The following is a 13,902-nucleotide window of genomic DNA, read 5'->3' as shown; positions in this document are numbered from 1 at the left end:
AGCCAGCCCTGGCCTTCCTACCGCCCCCTCCTCCTCCTCCTCCATCGCACCGGCCTCCCCCTGCAGCAGCAGGCGAGGCCGCCCGTCGGCCCCAGCACCCCGCTACGGCGCATCCGTGCCATCCGGGCTGCAATGCAAGCCGCCTTACCGGCGCTGGACGGGGATCGGGTCGCTTTCCTTCCGGGGAGGAGGCTCGGTCGCCGGGCATCCCCTTCCCAGCAGGGCTGCCAACTTCGCCGGGGGCTCTCCGCTCGTCCTGTGCCTCTCGCGCCAAGCTCGGGATGCGGCGACGGAGCCGGTTGGAACGCCTCCCGCCCGGGCGAGCCCCCCGGTCAGAAGCAGGAACTGCATTTTGGAGGAGGAGGAGGAGGAGGAGGAGGAGGAATTGATTTCTTTCAGTGAAGCGTCGATCCCGCCCTATCCCACAGGTGGGCTCAGGAAGGGTCACAACACGTACACTATAAAAAAAAAATAGCGTAAGCATAAACTTTTAATCAAATGCAGGAGGAGGAAGAGGAAGACAACTGGACTTCTGATAGGTTTGCCAGGTCAGCCTTCGCCACTGGTCGGGAATGGAAGGCCCCGGAGCCTGGGAGGACAGTGGTCTTCAATGCCCCAGAGTCGTCGCCCCCCACCCTCCAGAGCATCCATTTCCTCCAGGGGGGACTGATCCCTGTAGTCTGGAGATGAGCTGTAATTCCGGGGGTCCCCAGCACTGTTCCCTCTAAGCTGAGTTAGTGTGAGCTAGCTCACAGTTTCTTAGCCTCCGGCTCACACATTTTTGTCTTATCTCATGGAAGGAGCGCTCCAGAGCAAACTAATTTATGCAGCAGCCAGGTCATTCGCCCACAGCTTTAATGCCAGTAGCTCACAAAGTAGAATTTTTGCTCACAAGTCTCTACAGCTTAGAAGGGAGCATTGGTCCCCAGGCCCCACCTGGAGGCTGGCATCCCTAACTTCCCAGCTGGGCTGCTGCTTTGCTCTTGGGCTCAAAGGAGAAGCATCCAAAAAACACTGCATTCCCTCAAAGGGAAGCGCTGCTGAGCAGATGGCCCCCCTAGGCCGGGTTGGGGACCTTTCTGCCAGCCCCAAGTACCTCATTCTTGGCCCCGGCTGCAGGAGGAGCTGGGGGTGTGGTGGCCTGGCCGTCCTGGCCGAGAGAGGTCCCAGGTGAGGTCGATGTTTGCAGACAGGGAGGGCTGAGCCTGCCCTGGGTCGATGCCACTCTTGGGTGAGAAGAGCCGGAGAGCTTGGGTGACCCACTCCTTTAACCAGAAGGTTCCTTCAGGAAGAGGCCGGGGGAATCTGAAGCAAGAGCACCACCTGCCGGCAGAGAGAAATAGAGGCAACGTAGTCTAAAGCTGGGTGGGAGTAACTGGAGAAGTGGGTTTCAAATTTCACATCATCAGTATTATAACTGGATCTACAGAACTTAAATACCATAGCAAAGCACCGGTATCAGGCTAGTATTGACAGCTGTCACTGTGCCTTTAAAAAGTTTAATCATAATAGATCCATATCTTGGTATATAACCTAGAATCTTCTGAGTAGAGAAACTTATAGCAGAATATATATATTTTATAACTGCATTTTTTTAATAAGGAGCCATATTATGCAAAAGTATTATTAGAAATCTCTGTAGAAGGAATTAGGATGCAATAAGAATGGAATGCTATTTAGAAGCTACAAGGCCACCGAGAGCAAAGTTTAATGTGATTCACAGCCCTTATCAGCTAGCTCTCCACGTGCGAGCCCAGGAAAGGACCCAGTGTTCTCTAATGTTCCCAAGATAAACAAGTATAATTACTGACACCACTGAGAGATGTACTGAGTCAAATTATGCTTGTATGATCAAGTCTAAGGTAAAAAATATTAACTGCTTGGTACCAATTAGAGACTCTTTAATGTGTAAACTAAATGTGATGTCATTTGGGGTATAAGACCTTCAGCCCTTCCTGGTTGGGGCAGAATACAGCTTTGGAATTGCTGAAGTGCTAAGGTACTCAGCCCTGTATTCCCTGTTTTAAATGCATTAAACAGATATTCATCTAACTCATTGGACTCCAACTGTGTGTTTCCAATTCGGCAGCGGGAACATGCAGGCACAGATTGTGCATCACTTCCAACTCTGATTCTAAGGGAGGTCTGAAGGCAGACCTCTGCTCCCAGATAGATCACCAGTCCATTTCCAGTGGACCGCCAAGTCTCTGTTTGTTTATTTTATTTACTATATTTGTATCTCGACTCTCTCTCCAATGGGGACCCAAAACGGCTGATGTTCTTCTCCATTCCTCTGTTTTATCCTCACACCAACCCTGTGAGGTAGGTTAGAGTGTGGGACTGGCCCAAAGTCACCCAGCAAGCTTCCATGGCACCATGGGGGGATTTGAACCTGGGGTCTTCCGGATCCTGGTAGTAAGGATTCTTGCAAAGGAAGCTAACGGCCAGCGAGGAAGGTGACGCGATTCCATGGCTGACCGGGAACAGGATGAGGGGTTACCTCTGGGAATAGCAATAAAAGAAAAACAGATCTTTTTTGTTTTCTTGTGGCAACCACCAAAGCTCAGCTGATCACTCAAGATACAATTTGAATGCTTTGAAAAATCGCCTATCACTCGCTTGGCAACTTCAGAGAGAAAAACGAGGCACTTAACTCTGCTGTTTATGGACTGGTTTCAAGCAGTCAAACATCTGATAGAGGAAGGGAGAAACGGGAAGGGAGAAACCCTCCCAAGGATTCAGGCCCTTAAAAGGGCATTCACTTCCGTGCCAGAGTTTTACCCTCCCAAGGATTCAGGCCCTTAAAAGGGCATTCATATTTGCCAAACTATAACTCTCTGCAAGTGTCGTGAGCAGCTGGGCCTCCACCCACCTCCCACAGTGGGGGCCTTAATAACCTGGCAAAATTGAATAAAGAGAACATAAGCACGGATCCTGAGTATTGTGTTTGTCTCTAAGGTGCTACTGGGCTTGCCTCTAGCTATAAGCACGCTGGAAAATCATTAACCTTTATTAAACTAGCAGATTTCTAGGATACGAATGTCCACATAGTGGTGATCACGGATAAAACGATCAGCCCGCGTTTGCCAGAGTTCCATTTTCCCTGCTCTCATAAAAACAGAATGTTGGTCGTTTTATTGGTGTAACCATCGCTGTTCCGCATGATTCAGGAGTGGAGAAAACACCTTCCTTAACAACTGTGGTTAGGGTTGGCAGATCCAGCTTGGGAAGCACCTGGAGACTTTGGGGGTGTACCCTGGAGATGACAGGGACTTCAGTGGGGTACAACGCCATAGAGTCCATCCTCCAAGGCATCCGTTTTCTCCAGCAGGAACTGGTCTCTGTAGCCTGGAGATCAGTTGTGATTCCAGGAGATCAGTTCCCACCTGGAGGCTGGCATCCCTAGCTGTGGTTTTGTTAGTCCATTGCTTTCAACGTTAGAGTGGTTCCTCAGTGGAACAGGCTTTCTCAGGAGGTGGTGGGCTCTCCTTCTTTGGAGGTTGTCAAACACAGGCTAGATGACCATCTGATTGTGTGAACTTAGGCAGATTGCGAGAAGGGAGGGCAGGAAGGGCTGCATCAGTGCTTAGTTCTCGTTGCCCTCTCTTACGTGCCCAGGGAAATGCCGATCAGCACTTTGGGGTCAGGAAGCAATTTTCCTCCAGGCCAGGTTGGCCCGGGATCCTGGAGGGTCCCCCCCCTCTTCTGGGTGTGGAACAGGTTTCACTGGGGGTGTGGGGGGGAGGTATTTGTGAATTTCCTGCATTGTGCAGGGGGTTAGACTAGATGACACTGGAGATACCTTCCAGCTATATGATTCTAACGAAGCTGTTCAAATGACAAGTCTCTGCTTTCCTCCTCTTGGGAACTGGCCACATCTCTGCCTTCCTTTTTGTCCTGCAGTTTTTATTCCCCTCTTGGTCATCACAGATCCAGCTTTTGAGTGGAAATTCCACTGCCCTTTGGTGTTTTAAAGCCACAAAACACAGCCCTGAATGTGTTTAGGTGGATCTTGACCACACCCGCTCTCTGGGCTCTTCCAAAGGTGAGAGTCTCAAAAACACGTCTCCTCTCCTGGATGCCAGCCAGAGACTAATTGGTCTCACTAACAAAATTCATTATTAGAAGTCCTCTTGTATTTTGTAAGTTTAATAAACTAAGAACATCTGCTAGCAAGATGGCTGGAACTGAAGCCTTGCTTTGGACTCCTTTTAAATTTTTTTGCATAAACCTTTTAAATTCCATTTAAAATTGATATTTATTTGTGTTTCGGCACAGCTCGGAAGAGAGAGAGTTACATTTAAGTGTTCCGAGATATTTAATCTGCTCTGGTGCAGAACCAACCCAAACAAAATATTTCTTGTCAAGCCTAGGAATGAGATCTGTGTGCTGTCAGATGGGCACAATTCATTTCAACGACTGTCTCCAAAAAGTGCCATTGGAATGCGCTGAGCCCGTGATTTCTTATCAGTTATGGAGGCGCTCATAATTACCCTGTGGGTTAAGCCATGGAATATGTCCATGACCGACTGCACTTTCATGTCTTGGATCGTGTCTGTTGGAACCGAGTAACACTAGCAGTGGGTGGACGATCCTCCATTAAGACCCAGTTTGGTGTAGTGGTTAAGTGCACGGACTCTAATCTGGGAGAACCGGGTTTGATTCCCCACGTCTCCACTTGCACCTGCTGGATGACCTTGGGGAAGCCATAGTTCTGATAAGAGCTGTCCTTGAAAAAGCAGTTTCTGTCAGAGCTCTCTCAGCCCCACCTACCTCACAGGGTGTCTGTTGTGGGGAGGGGAAGGGAAAGGAGTTTGTAAACCGCTCTGAGACTCTGAGTGAAGGGTGGGGTATAATCCATCCTCCTCCTCCCCCTCCTCCTCCTCCTCCTCCTCCTCCAGTGCCCTGTCTCAGGACAGACCTTGGAATCTTCTCTGGGTCCTGCCCACATTCCTTCTTAGCCAACTGAGTTTAGTAAAGGCCTCGCAGAGTTCTTACCAGCTTCTACTGCAATCCAGCCCAGGTTGGGCTTACGGCATGACTGGAACTGATTCTTAGGTGGGAAAGAGCTTAAAAAAAAAAAAAGTGGGAAAGAGCTCTCTCAGCCCCACCTACCTCTCAAGGTGTCTGTTCTGGGGAGGGGAAGGGAAGGGAAAGGAGACTCCAAACCGCTCTGAGACTCCAAGTGAAGGGTGGGGTATAAATCCAGTTTGGTGTAGTGGTTGAGTGCGCGGACTCTAATCTGGGAGAACCGGGTTTGATTCCCCACTCCTCCACTTGCACCTGGTTGGATGACCTTGGACAAGCCATAGTTCTGGTAAGAGCTGTTCTTGAAAAAAGAGCCATTTCTGTCAGAGCTCTCTCAGCCCTACCTACCTCACAGGGCGTCTGTTGTGGGGAGGGGAAGGTGAAGGAGTTTGTAAGCTGCTCTGAGACACCTTTGGGTAGTGAAGGGCGGGGTATAAATCCAATCTCTTCTTCTTCTTCTATCTCCTCCTCTTCTTCTTCAACTAAATTCTCATCTTGGAGGTATGGGAATGCATGCACACAAAATTTACTGGGAATTTTCCTGCAGAAGGTAGTTCCCATTCGGATCAACGGGGATCATGCCCCCAACTTGATAAAATGCAGATTCACTGGGCTGCTTCCCAAAGCGAGAAATCTGCTTTTCAGGACAGGTGGAGGGGGAGCTGATGAACACATAGGAAGGCCAGTCCAGATGTTGGCAGCTGGTGCAAGACAGGCCTCTGCGATCTCCATGGGGAGGTTTTTGAGAAGCAGCTTAGGAGAGTTTTATTTCTCAGCAGGGAGAGAGGAATGAAGTATTGAGACATGAGTTAAGCAAGGCCCCCTGCCCTACATATGCCCCTGGTGTGATCCCCCCCCCCCCCCCCCAATACAGTGCTGGTTGCTGACAAATGAAGCCGTCCAGGGTTCCACCTCACCTCCAGCCTCCGCCTGCTGCAAGGAATCCTTTCCTTGGCTGGGAGTCGACTATTGTTCTTTCAGTCATGGAACTGACGTTTTTGGACAGCTACCCAGACCACACATTCTTCCACGTCCCTGATCGGATGCCGATAATAAATCCATTTTATATGCATGCATCTTTTATTCGGCAGCTTGCTAACGGCTGGAATTTTGCTGCCCCAGGGGGTCGTGGAGCACAGGGGAGCATACGGAATGAAGTCACCTCCATTTCTGCATGATGAGGTGGGATCCTAGAGCCAAGGTTGAAAAGCATTGGAACAGCCTGAGAAGGGGTGATCTTGGGACTGGGCCATGATTCCCTGCAGGTTTTTCCTCTTCTCCACACCTCACTGTGGTGCTGTCGTTGCAGCCTGCAAAGTGTCCAAGTTTGTGTGTTTGTTGTGTTGGGGGTGGGGGAGAGACTGTTGGGTTCACATGGGTGGGATTAAATTAGAATTACAGCCAGACAGTCATCAGAGAAGAAAGAGCTGTAATTGCTCTGGTGCCCTCCCCAACAAAAAATGTCAGGAATGCTCCCTGGATCCCAAAGGCTGCAGGGCTTTGCATTCAACTCATTCAACTCAGTCTCTTGAAACAGGTGGACTATCTGGGAAATTAAAACATTAGCCAAAGAATGTTTAAGAACACAAGAACATCAGAAGAGCCCTGCTGGACCAGACCAGTGAGGGTCCCTCTAGCCCAGCATCCTGTCTCACACAGTGGCCAAACATTCCCTCTGGAGGGCCAACAACAGAGCACAGAGGCCAAGGCCTTCCCCTGATAAGAACCTCAGAAGAGCCCTGCTGGATCAGACCCATGGTCCATCTAGTCCAGCATCCTGTTCCACACAGTGGCCAAACATTCCCTCTGGAGGGCCAACAACAGAGCACAGAGGCCGAGGCCTTCCCCTAATAAGAACATGAGAAGAGCCCTGCTGGATCAGACCAGTGGTCCAGCTAGTTCAGCAACCTTTTCCACACAGTGGCCAAACATTCCCTCTGGAGGGCCAACAACAGGGCATGGAGGCTGAGGCCTTCCCGAGAAGAAAATCAGAAGCAGTCCACCTCTGTGGGGAACAGGACTCCAGAACATGCACAGAGTTCCTTTTGGCCTGAAGTACTTCCCACACTCCCAGCTCTTTTCGTAACCCAAACAAGGTCTGTACTTACAAAACGTGAGCAGTTCCCTGGGTTACTGAAGAGCCCTATTCATTCTCCTCTAAATGGAGTCCATGGTCTCTGTTAGGAACAGGGAAACGTCTTTGTAACTTAGCTGCAGCAGGAAGGTGGGTGGGCGACTGTTCCAAAAACCCTGGGCAAAGGATTATATCAAAAGGTGCTTTAAAAGAGGATTTCTTAGACAGGGAGAATCCAAATTTACATGGCATTTCAAAAATTAGAAGCAAGAGACTTCCAATGGTATCTAAAGCTTTCTCCCCCCTTAACAATGACTTGAGGGTGAGGGGGTGGTTTTGCAGGGAATAAATGGCGCAAAGGGGCCTGATCCCTTCCACTGCCACTGAGATTGTGTTTTTGCTCAACAGGTCTCCGAACTCAGAAATAAGCCAGTGTTCCCTCTAAGCTGAGTGAGTGTGAGCCATCTCACAGTTTTTTAGCCTCCGGCTCACCCATTTTTGTCTTCGCTCAGGAAGGATGGCCCCAGAGCAAACTAATTCATGCAGTAGCCAAGTCGCTCGCTCACAACCTTAATGCCAGTCGCTTTGCTCACAAGACTCTAAAGCTTAGAGGGAGCATTGCTTGGGGTAGGAGGACTGGACTTAGCGGCATTTGCAAGAGAAAACTGATGGGAGGAGGAGGAGGAGGAAGAGATTGGACATATCCCACCCTTCACTCAGAGCAGCTTACAATCTCCTTTCCCTTCCTTCTCCTTCTCCTACAATCTCCTTCCCTAGCCGTAGTTCTGATAAGAGCTGTTCTTGAAAAAGAGCAGGTCCTGTCAAGAGCTCTCTCAGCCCCACCCACCTCACAGGGTGTCTGTTGTGGGGAGGGGAAGGGAAAGGAGTTTTTAAGCCACTCTTGAGACACCTTTGGGTACTGAAGGGCAGGGTATAAATCCAATCTCTTCTTCTTCTTCCTCTCCCCACAACAGACACCCTGTGAGGTCGGTGGGGCTGAGAGAGCTCTGAGAGAACTGTGGCTTGCCCAAGGTCACCCCATCAGCTGCAGGTGGAGGCCTGGGGAATCAAACCCAGTTCTCCCAGTCCGCCACTCCTAACCACTACACCAAACTGGACAGGAACTGACTTTGTAAACATCCTCCAAGCACAGAATTGGAGAAACGACCAGCCTTTGGGGGGCGGGAGGCTTTCTGTGCAGACTTCTTGTCCCTCAAAGAACTGCACTATCTGGATCCTCCCCTCTTTGTGTCGTTCAGTGGCCAGACAGCACAGCCCGGCTCTGGCAGAAGCTATTCCAGTAGATTTCAAATATATAAATAACTCTGTGCTCTCTCTCCCTGTTTGGCATGTGGGGGAGAAAGAGCGTGGTACTCCCAGCTCTGTACATGGAGCTTTTGTCCAAGGTTAGATGTGGCCCAAGCGGCACAGGCTTCCCTGTCTTTTCCAGGGGTTGGTAGGATCTTGGCTGGAACTCTCCGCTCCTGTTCAGACATTCTGTGAGATCCAATCTGAAGGAGCACCGTGGAAGGGGGAGTCAGTCCCCCTCTCTGCCTCATTTAGCGGGGCACCAATTAGACAGCTGGGAGGGGGTGGATATTGTACCTAAGAACATGAGAAGAGACCTGCTGGATCAGAGCAGTGGTCCATCTGGTCCAGCATCCTGTCTCACTCACAGTGGCCAGCCAGTTCCTCTGGATGTCCAGCAACAGGGCATAGAGGCCAAGGCCTTCCCCGATGTTGCCTGACTGCCTCTGAATGTGGAGGTTCACTATAAGAGCATAAGAGCCCTTCTGGATCAGACCAGTGGTCCACCTAGTTCAGCATCCTGTCTCACACAGGGGCCAAACTATTCCTCTGAAGGGCCAACAACAGGGCATGGAGGCTGAGGCCTTACCGAGAAGAACATCAGAAGAGATCAGCTGGAACAGACCAGTGGTCCTTCTAGTCCAGCATCCTGCCTCACACAGGGGCCAACCAGTTCCTCTGGAGGGACAACAGCAGGGCAGAGAGGCCGAGGCCTTCATAAGAACTTCAGGAGAGCCCTGCTGGATCAGACCAGTGAGGGTCCATCCAGTCCAGTATCCCATCTCACACAGTGGCCAACCAGTTCCTCTGGAGGGCCAGCAACAGGGCAGAGAAGACGAAGCCTTCACTATAAGAGCATAAGAGCCCTTCTGGATCAGACCAGTGAGGGTCCATCTAGTCCAGCAACCCATCTCACACAGTGGCCAACCAGTTCTAGAGGTCCAGCAGCATGGCATAGAGGCCGAGGCCTCCCCCTGATGTTGCCTCCTGGCTCTAGGATTCAGAGGTTGACTGCCTCTGAATGTGGAGGTTCACTATAAGAGCATAAGAGCCCTTCTGGATCAGACCAGTGAGGGTCCATCTAGTCCAGCAACCCATCTCACACAGTGGCCAACCAGTTCTAGAGGTCCAGCAGCATGGCATAGAGGCCGAGGCCTTCCCCTGATGTTGCCTCCTGGCTCTAGGATTCAGAGGTTGACTGCCTCTGAATGTGGAGGTTCCATTTAGTGGTTCAGCTGGAGAGACGGAGATTCATATTGCCGCTCTGCAAGGAAGCTCACTGGCTGCCCTTCAACCAGTCGCTCTTTCACAGCCTAGCCTATCTCACAGGGTTGTTGTGAGGATACAATGGAGCAGTGGAGAAGGATGTGAGCGATTTTGGGTACCTACTGGGGATTAAATTAATTAATTAATTATCGTATGGCAGTGGGTGTAGTATAGCCAGGAGAGCCAAAGATTGTCTGGCAACCTGAAACTCTAGCTCTTTTTGTGGTGAGCTAGGTTTTTATTTTTTGGGCTGAGAGAGCTGTGACTGACCCAAGGTCACCCAGCTGGCTTTAAGTGGAGGAGTGGGGAATCGAACCCAGTTCTCCAGATTAGAGTCCACGTTCCTAACCACTACACCATGCTGGCTCCGTTACCTACTGAAGAGTAAATGCGGGGTATAAATGAAGTAAGTAAGTAAGTAAACTTACACATCTCCCATGGTTGCCAGGGAGCAAAATCAAAGGGTGATGCTGAGAAGAAATGACAGAACGACTATAGGAATATTCTGGTTTTCCAAAGGACTGCCGGAAGGAATGGAAACAAAGCGTGTTGGTTCCTCACAGGCTGAATGTGAGGGGCTGTCACCAAATGGCAAAACCTGAGACAGTTCGCACATACACACAACATGTATCCTGCGTTATTATTACTCGCTTGTTGCACTATTTCTCTCCAAACAAGCTTTACATTTGGCTAAGTAAGCCACGTGTCCGGAGGTGCTACACAGAGATTCTTCTACGCCACCTCAGGTAGAGAGACAGGCCAAAGTGGTGAGAAGAGCTTAATCTCGTAAACCTGGTGGATTAGCAGGGAGAGAGACGGAAGGGCCTTTGTTCCCCTTTTCCCTGGGCTTTCTCGTCGGGAGAAATGAGGGAAGATGGCTCTGCCATCTCCTGGGACCAGCTCAGAGGCTGCCTTTCCCTCCTCAGCTTGAGGCACAGACCGGCTGCTGATTTGGATCTTGCCCCCGCTGTCCTTCACGGTTCGTTCAGTCCTTCGCTGCTACCAAGAAGCCGGCAGCTGCTGTCCCCAGACAGGCGGCTTCCCCTGGTGGGTGGCCAGGAGGAGCGTTCAAGTGATATCACCGTATCAGCAGGGTTTTTTTTTCCTTTGAACAAAGGGAAACAGATGCTGCTTTTTATCAACGGCATAACTTGGTTGCTTTTTAGCATGAACGTGGTTCTTCTGCAAAGGTCCCGAAAATACCTAGTCAACAGGTTATCTTAAAGAGACAAGACACTCAACAGATTTCCCTTGGGGGGGCGGGAACTGGTAGAAAGAGAGAAGAAGAGATTCAGAAAAGACACCCTGTGAGGTCAGTAGGGCTGAGAGAGCTGCTCTTGAGAGAACAGTTCTGAGAGAACTTGTGACTGACCCAAGGTCACCTAGCTGGCTGCATATGGAGGAGTGGGGAATCAAACTGGGTTCTTTCAGATTAGAGTCTGTGTTCTTAACCACTACACCAAACTGTCTCTCAGAGGTGGGGGAATCTAGTGAGGGGGCTGTATATCATGCTCCTATCCCACCCTTCCTCCAGGGAGGTCATGGTGGTGCATGCTTCTATCCCACCCTTCCTCCAGGGAGGTCATGGTGGTGCATGCTTCTATCCCACCCTTCCTCCAGGGAGGTCATGGTGGTGCATGCTTCTATCCCACCCTTCCTCCAGGGAGGTCATGGTGGTGCACATAGATTTCCCCTCTCTGCTATTTTATCCTCACAACAACCGTGTGAGGTAGGCAGTTAGAGAGGAACTGGCTCACAGTCACTACTTTCAATAGCCGAGTGGGGATTTGAACACGGATCTCCCTAATGCTCTAGTGACTACATCAAATCCAATCCAAAGTTTATTGCATATAGCCATTGGCCATCACAATATAAAATATAAAAAGTGAGGGCGATCTGGCTGCGACATTGGTCACCCCATTGATCGCCAGGGTTGATTTGGCTGATCTGGCTGGCTAGTGACTACATCACTCGGATGATTTCCAAGGTGGCCTGTTAATTCCAGCTGGAAAGTTTCAAGCCAACTTTTGCGCTCTCTTCTTTCACCCTCAGCAAGAAGCATCTTCTGCTTTGCAGCAACAACCCTGCAAGGAAGGTTAAGGCTGAGAGAGTCTGCCCAGTCCCAGTTCATCCAGCCAGCTTCTGTGGAGAGTGAGGCGGGACCCTGGTGACCATTGACCACAGATGGAGGGTCGCCCTGGCCTAGGGTGGATCATTGGGGAATGTGACTTCAAGGAGCGCGGGGGGGGGGGAGTAGATTAACTTCTGGGTCTTTAACTGAACAGCCAATAGGCGGCGCACGTGATCAATGAATGAGTTGCAGGGATAGGTTTCCTCCCTTGAAGTTGCCTATCGTGTGGGGAGGCACAGGGCATCAGAAAAGGAGCAAGGTGGGCTGTTAGATGATTAAAAAAATTAAAAAGCACCAGAGCATTAAAAGGCAAATGCCGTGAATTGCATTTGATGAGGACCCAATTACAGAGCATCAAGACAATGTGCGAGCTTCTCAGTTCCCCAAACTCATCCTCTGCGTTCTAAGAGGTCTGTATCCTGTCTGGAACGACCCAGGGACAAGTGCCAGATCTTGAAATGCCCTCTGAGTTCCCTTCTTTTCAGTTAAAACAATTCCTGAGTAGACGTTCAAGACCAGGGGCACCTTCAAGACCAACCAAGTTTTATTCTGGGTAGAAGCTTTCCTGTGCAGGTCAATGTAGGCACACTTCTTCAGAGAGAACCAAGTCTGACTCCAGGGGCACCTTTTAAGACCAACCAAGTTTTATTCTGGGTAGAAGCTTTCGTGTGCAGGCAGGCACACTTCTTCAGATACACATGCACAAGAAAGCTGATACCCAGAATAAAACTTTGTTGGCCTTAAAGGTGCCATTGGACTCAAACGTTATCCTGCTGCTTCAGGCCAACATAGCGACTCCCCTGAATCTAATTCATAGACTTCCTTTGCAATGGAGGGGGGGGGAGAAACCTCCCAAATTGGAACAGCCCTGCATATAAAGGGGGCGGGAATCCTGTATTAGCAAACCCAGCATGTGCCATAGACCCTGGAGTATCACGTTCTTTGGCAAGTGGTGTTCAAAGGGGTGGTGGTGGGTGCTAATGGGAAAATCCTCTCTCTGCCACCCCCACCCCCGGCCCTGAGCCCCTGACATCCGCCTGGCTCCCAAAGGCAGGCAGATAAAATTACTCCCTGGTCAGAAAACAGATTACTCAGCCTGGATTAGCACCACCATGATTTTTTTCCCCCAGTGGGGAGGGAGGGCTGCGAACCTCCCGTTCGCCTGGCCATTTGGTCTTGGAAGAGCCGGGTCCAAATCCCCGCTCAGCCATGTATCTCCCCGGGTGACCTTCAGACGGTCCCCGTCAGCCAAATCCACCTTGCAGGGTTGTTGTGAGGAGAAAATGGGGAGAGAGAACGAGGGAGGGAGTGTTTAAAGAGGTACCTTCTGCGGGAGGCCAGGATAAAATGCTAAGCCTCCAGGTACGGATGCCAACCTCCAGGTGGGGCTTGGAGATCTCCTGGAATGACGACTGATCTCCAGAACACAGAGATCTGTTTCCCTGGAGAAAATGGCTGCTTTGGAAGGTGGACCCGATGGCATTATGCCCAGCAGAGGTCTCTCTCCTCCTCCAACCCCCCCCTCCAGGCTCCATCCTCCCGATCTCCAGGAACTTCCAACCTGGAGTTGGCAATCCTAGGACCTGGGTTCCTCTGTCCTTAGCCCGCTTTCCTCTCTAGGCGGGGCTGCCCCCCATTTGCAGGGAAGGCCCTGCAGCCGGCTACCCCCCCCTAAGCTTTCTCCACTTTCAGAGCATCCCAAGTACGTTGTGTTTTTGGAAGGCGTGGCGCAGAAGTCCTGACTGGAGGTGCTGGGGCTTCCTTGCTCTGACGATGGAATGAACCTCAGTTGCTCAGTGCTGACGGAAGGGCACTTCGCACGTGCTCAGAGGCGGGTAGCTCTTGGAGCGGCGGCGGCCTTGGGTCGACAGACCTGGCTAAGGAGGGCAAGGCACCCTCCTAGCCCCCGCGAAGGTGGCCAGTGTGGAAAAGGAGCGGCGCCAGTCCCTGAAAGCGGTCCTGCCGAGCGGAGTCTGGCGCAGAGGTCGCGGGTGGCCACCGGGGGGCGCGCTTCTCGCAGAAGTCGATTTTAAGGGATGCAGAATCAGGCCCGGGAGGAACGTCGGGCTCTCGGACGGCAGCTGCTCGGGAGAGC

This window comes from Gekko japonicus, unplaced genomic scaffold (genome assembly GCF_001447785.1).
Source record: "Gekko japonicus isolate JY-2015 unplaced genomic scaffold, Gekko_japonicus_V1.1 scaffold369, whole genome shotgun sequence".
In the NCBI taxonomy this organism is placed as follows: domain Eukaryota; kingdom Metazoa; phylum Chordata; class Lepidosauria; order Squamata; family Gekkonidae; genus Gekko; species Gekko japonicus.
The sequence above is the reverse complement of the archived record's forward strand: the minus strand, read 5'-3'. Positions refer to the sequence as shown.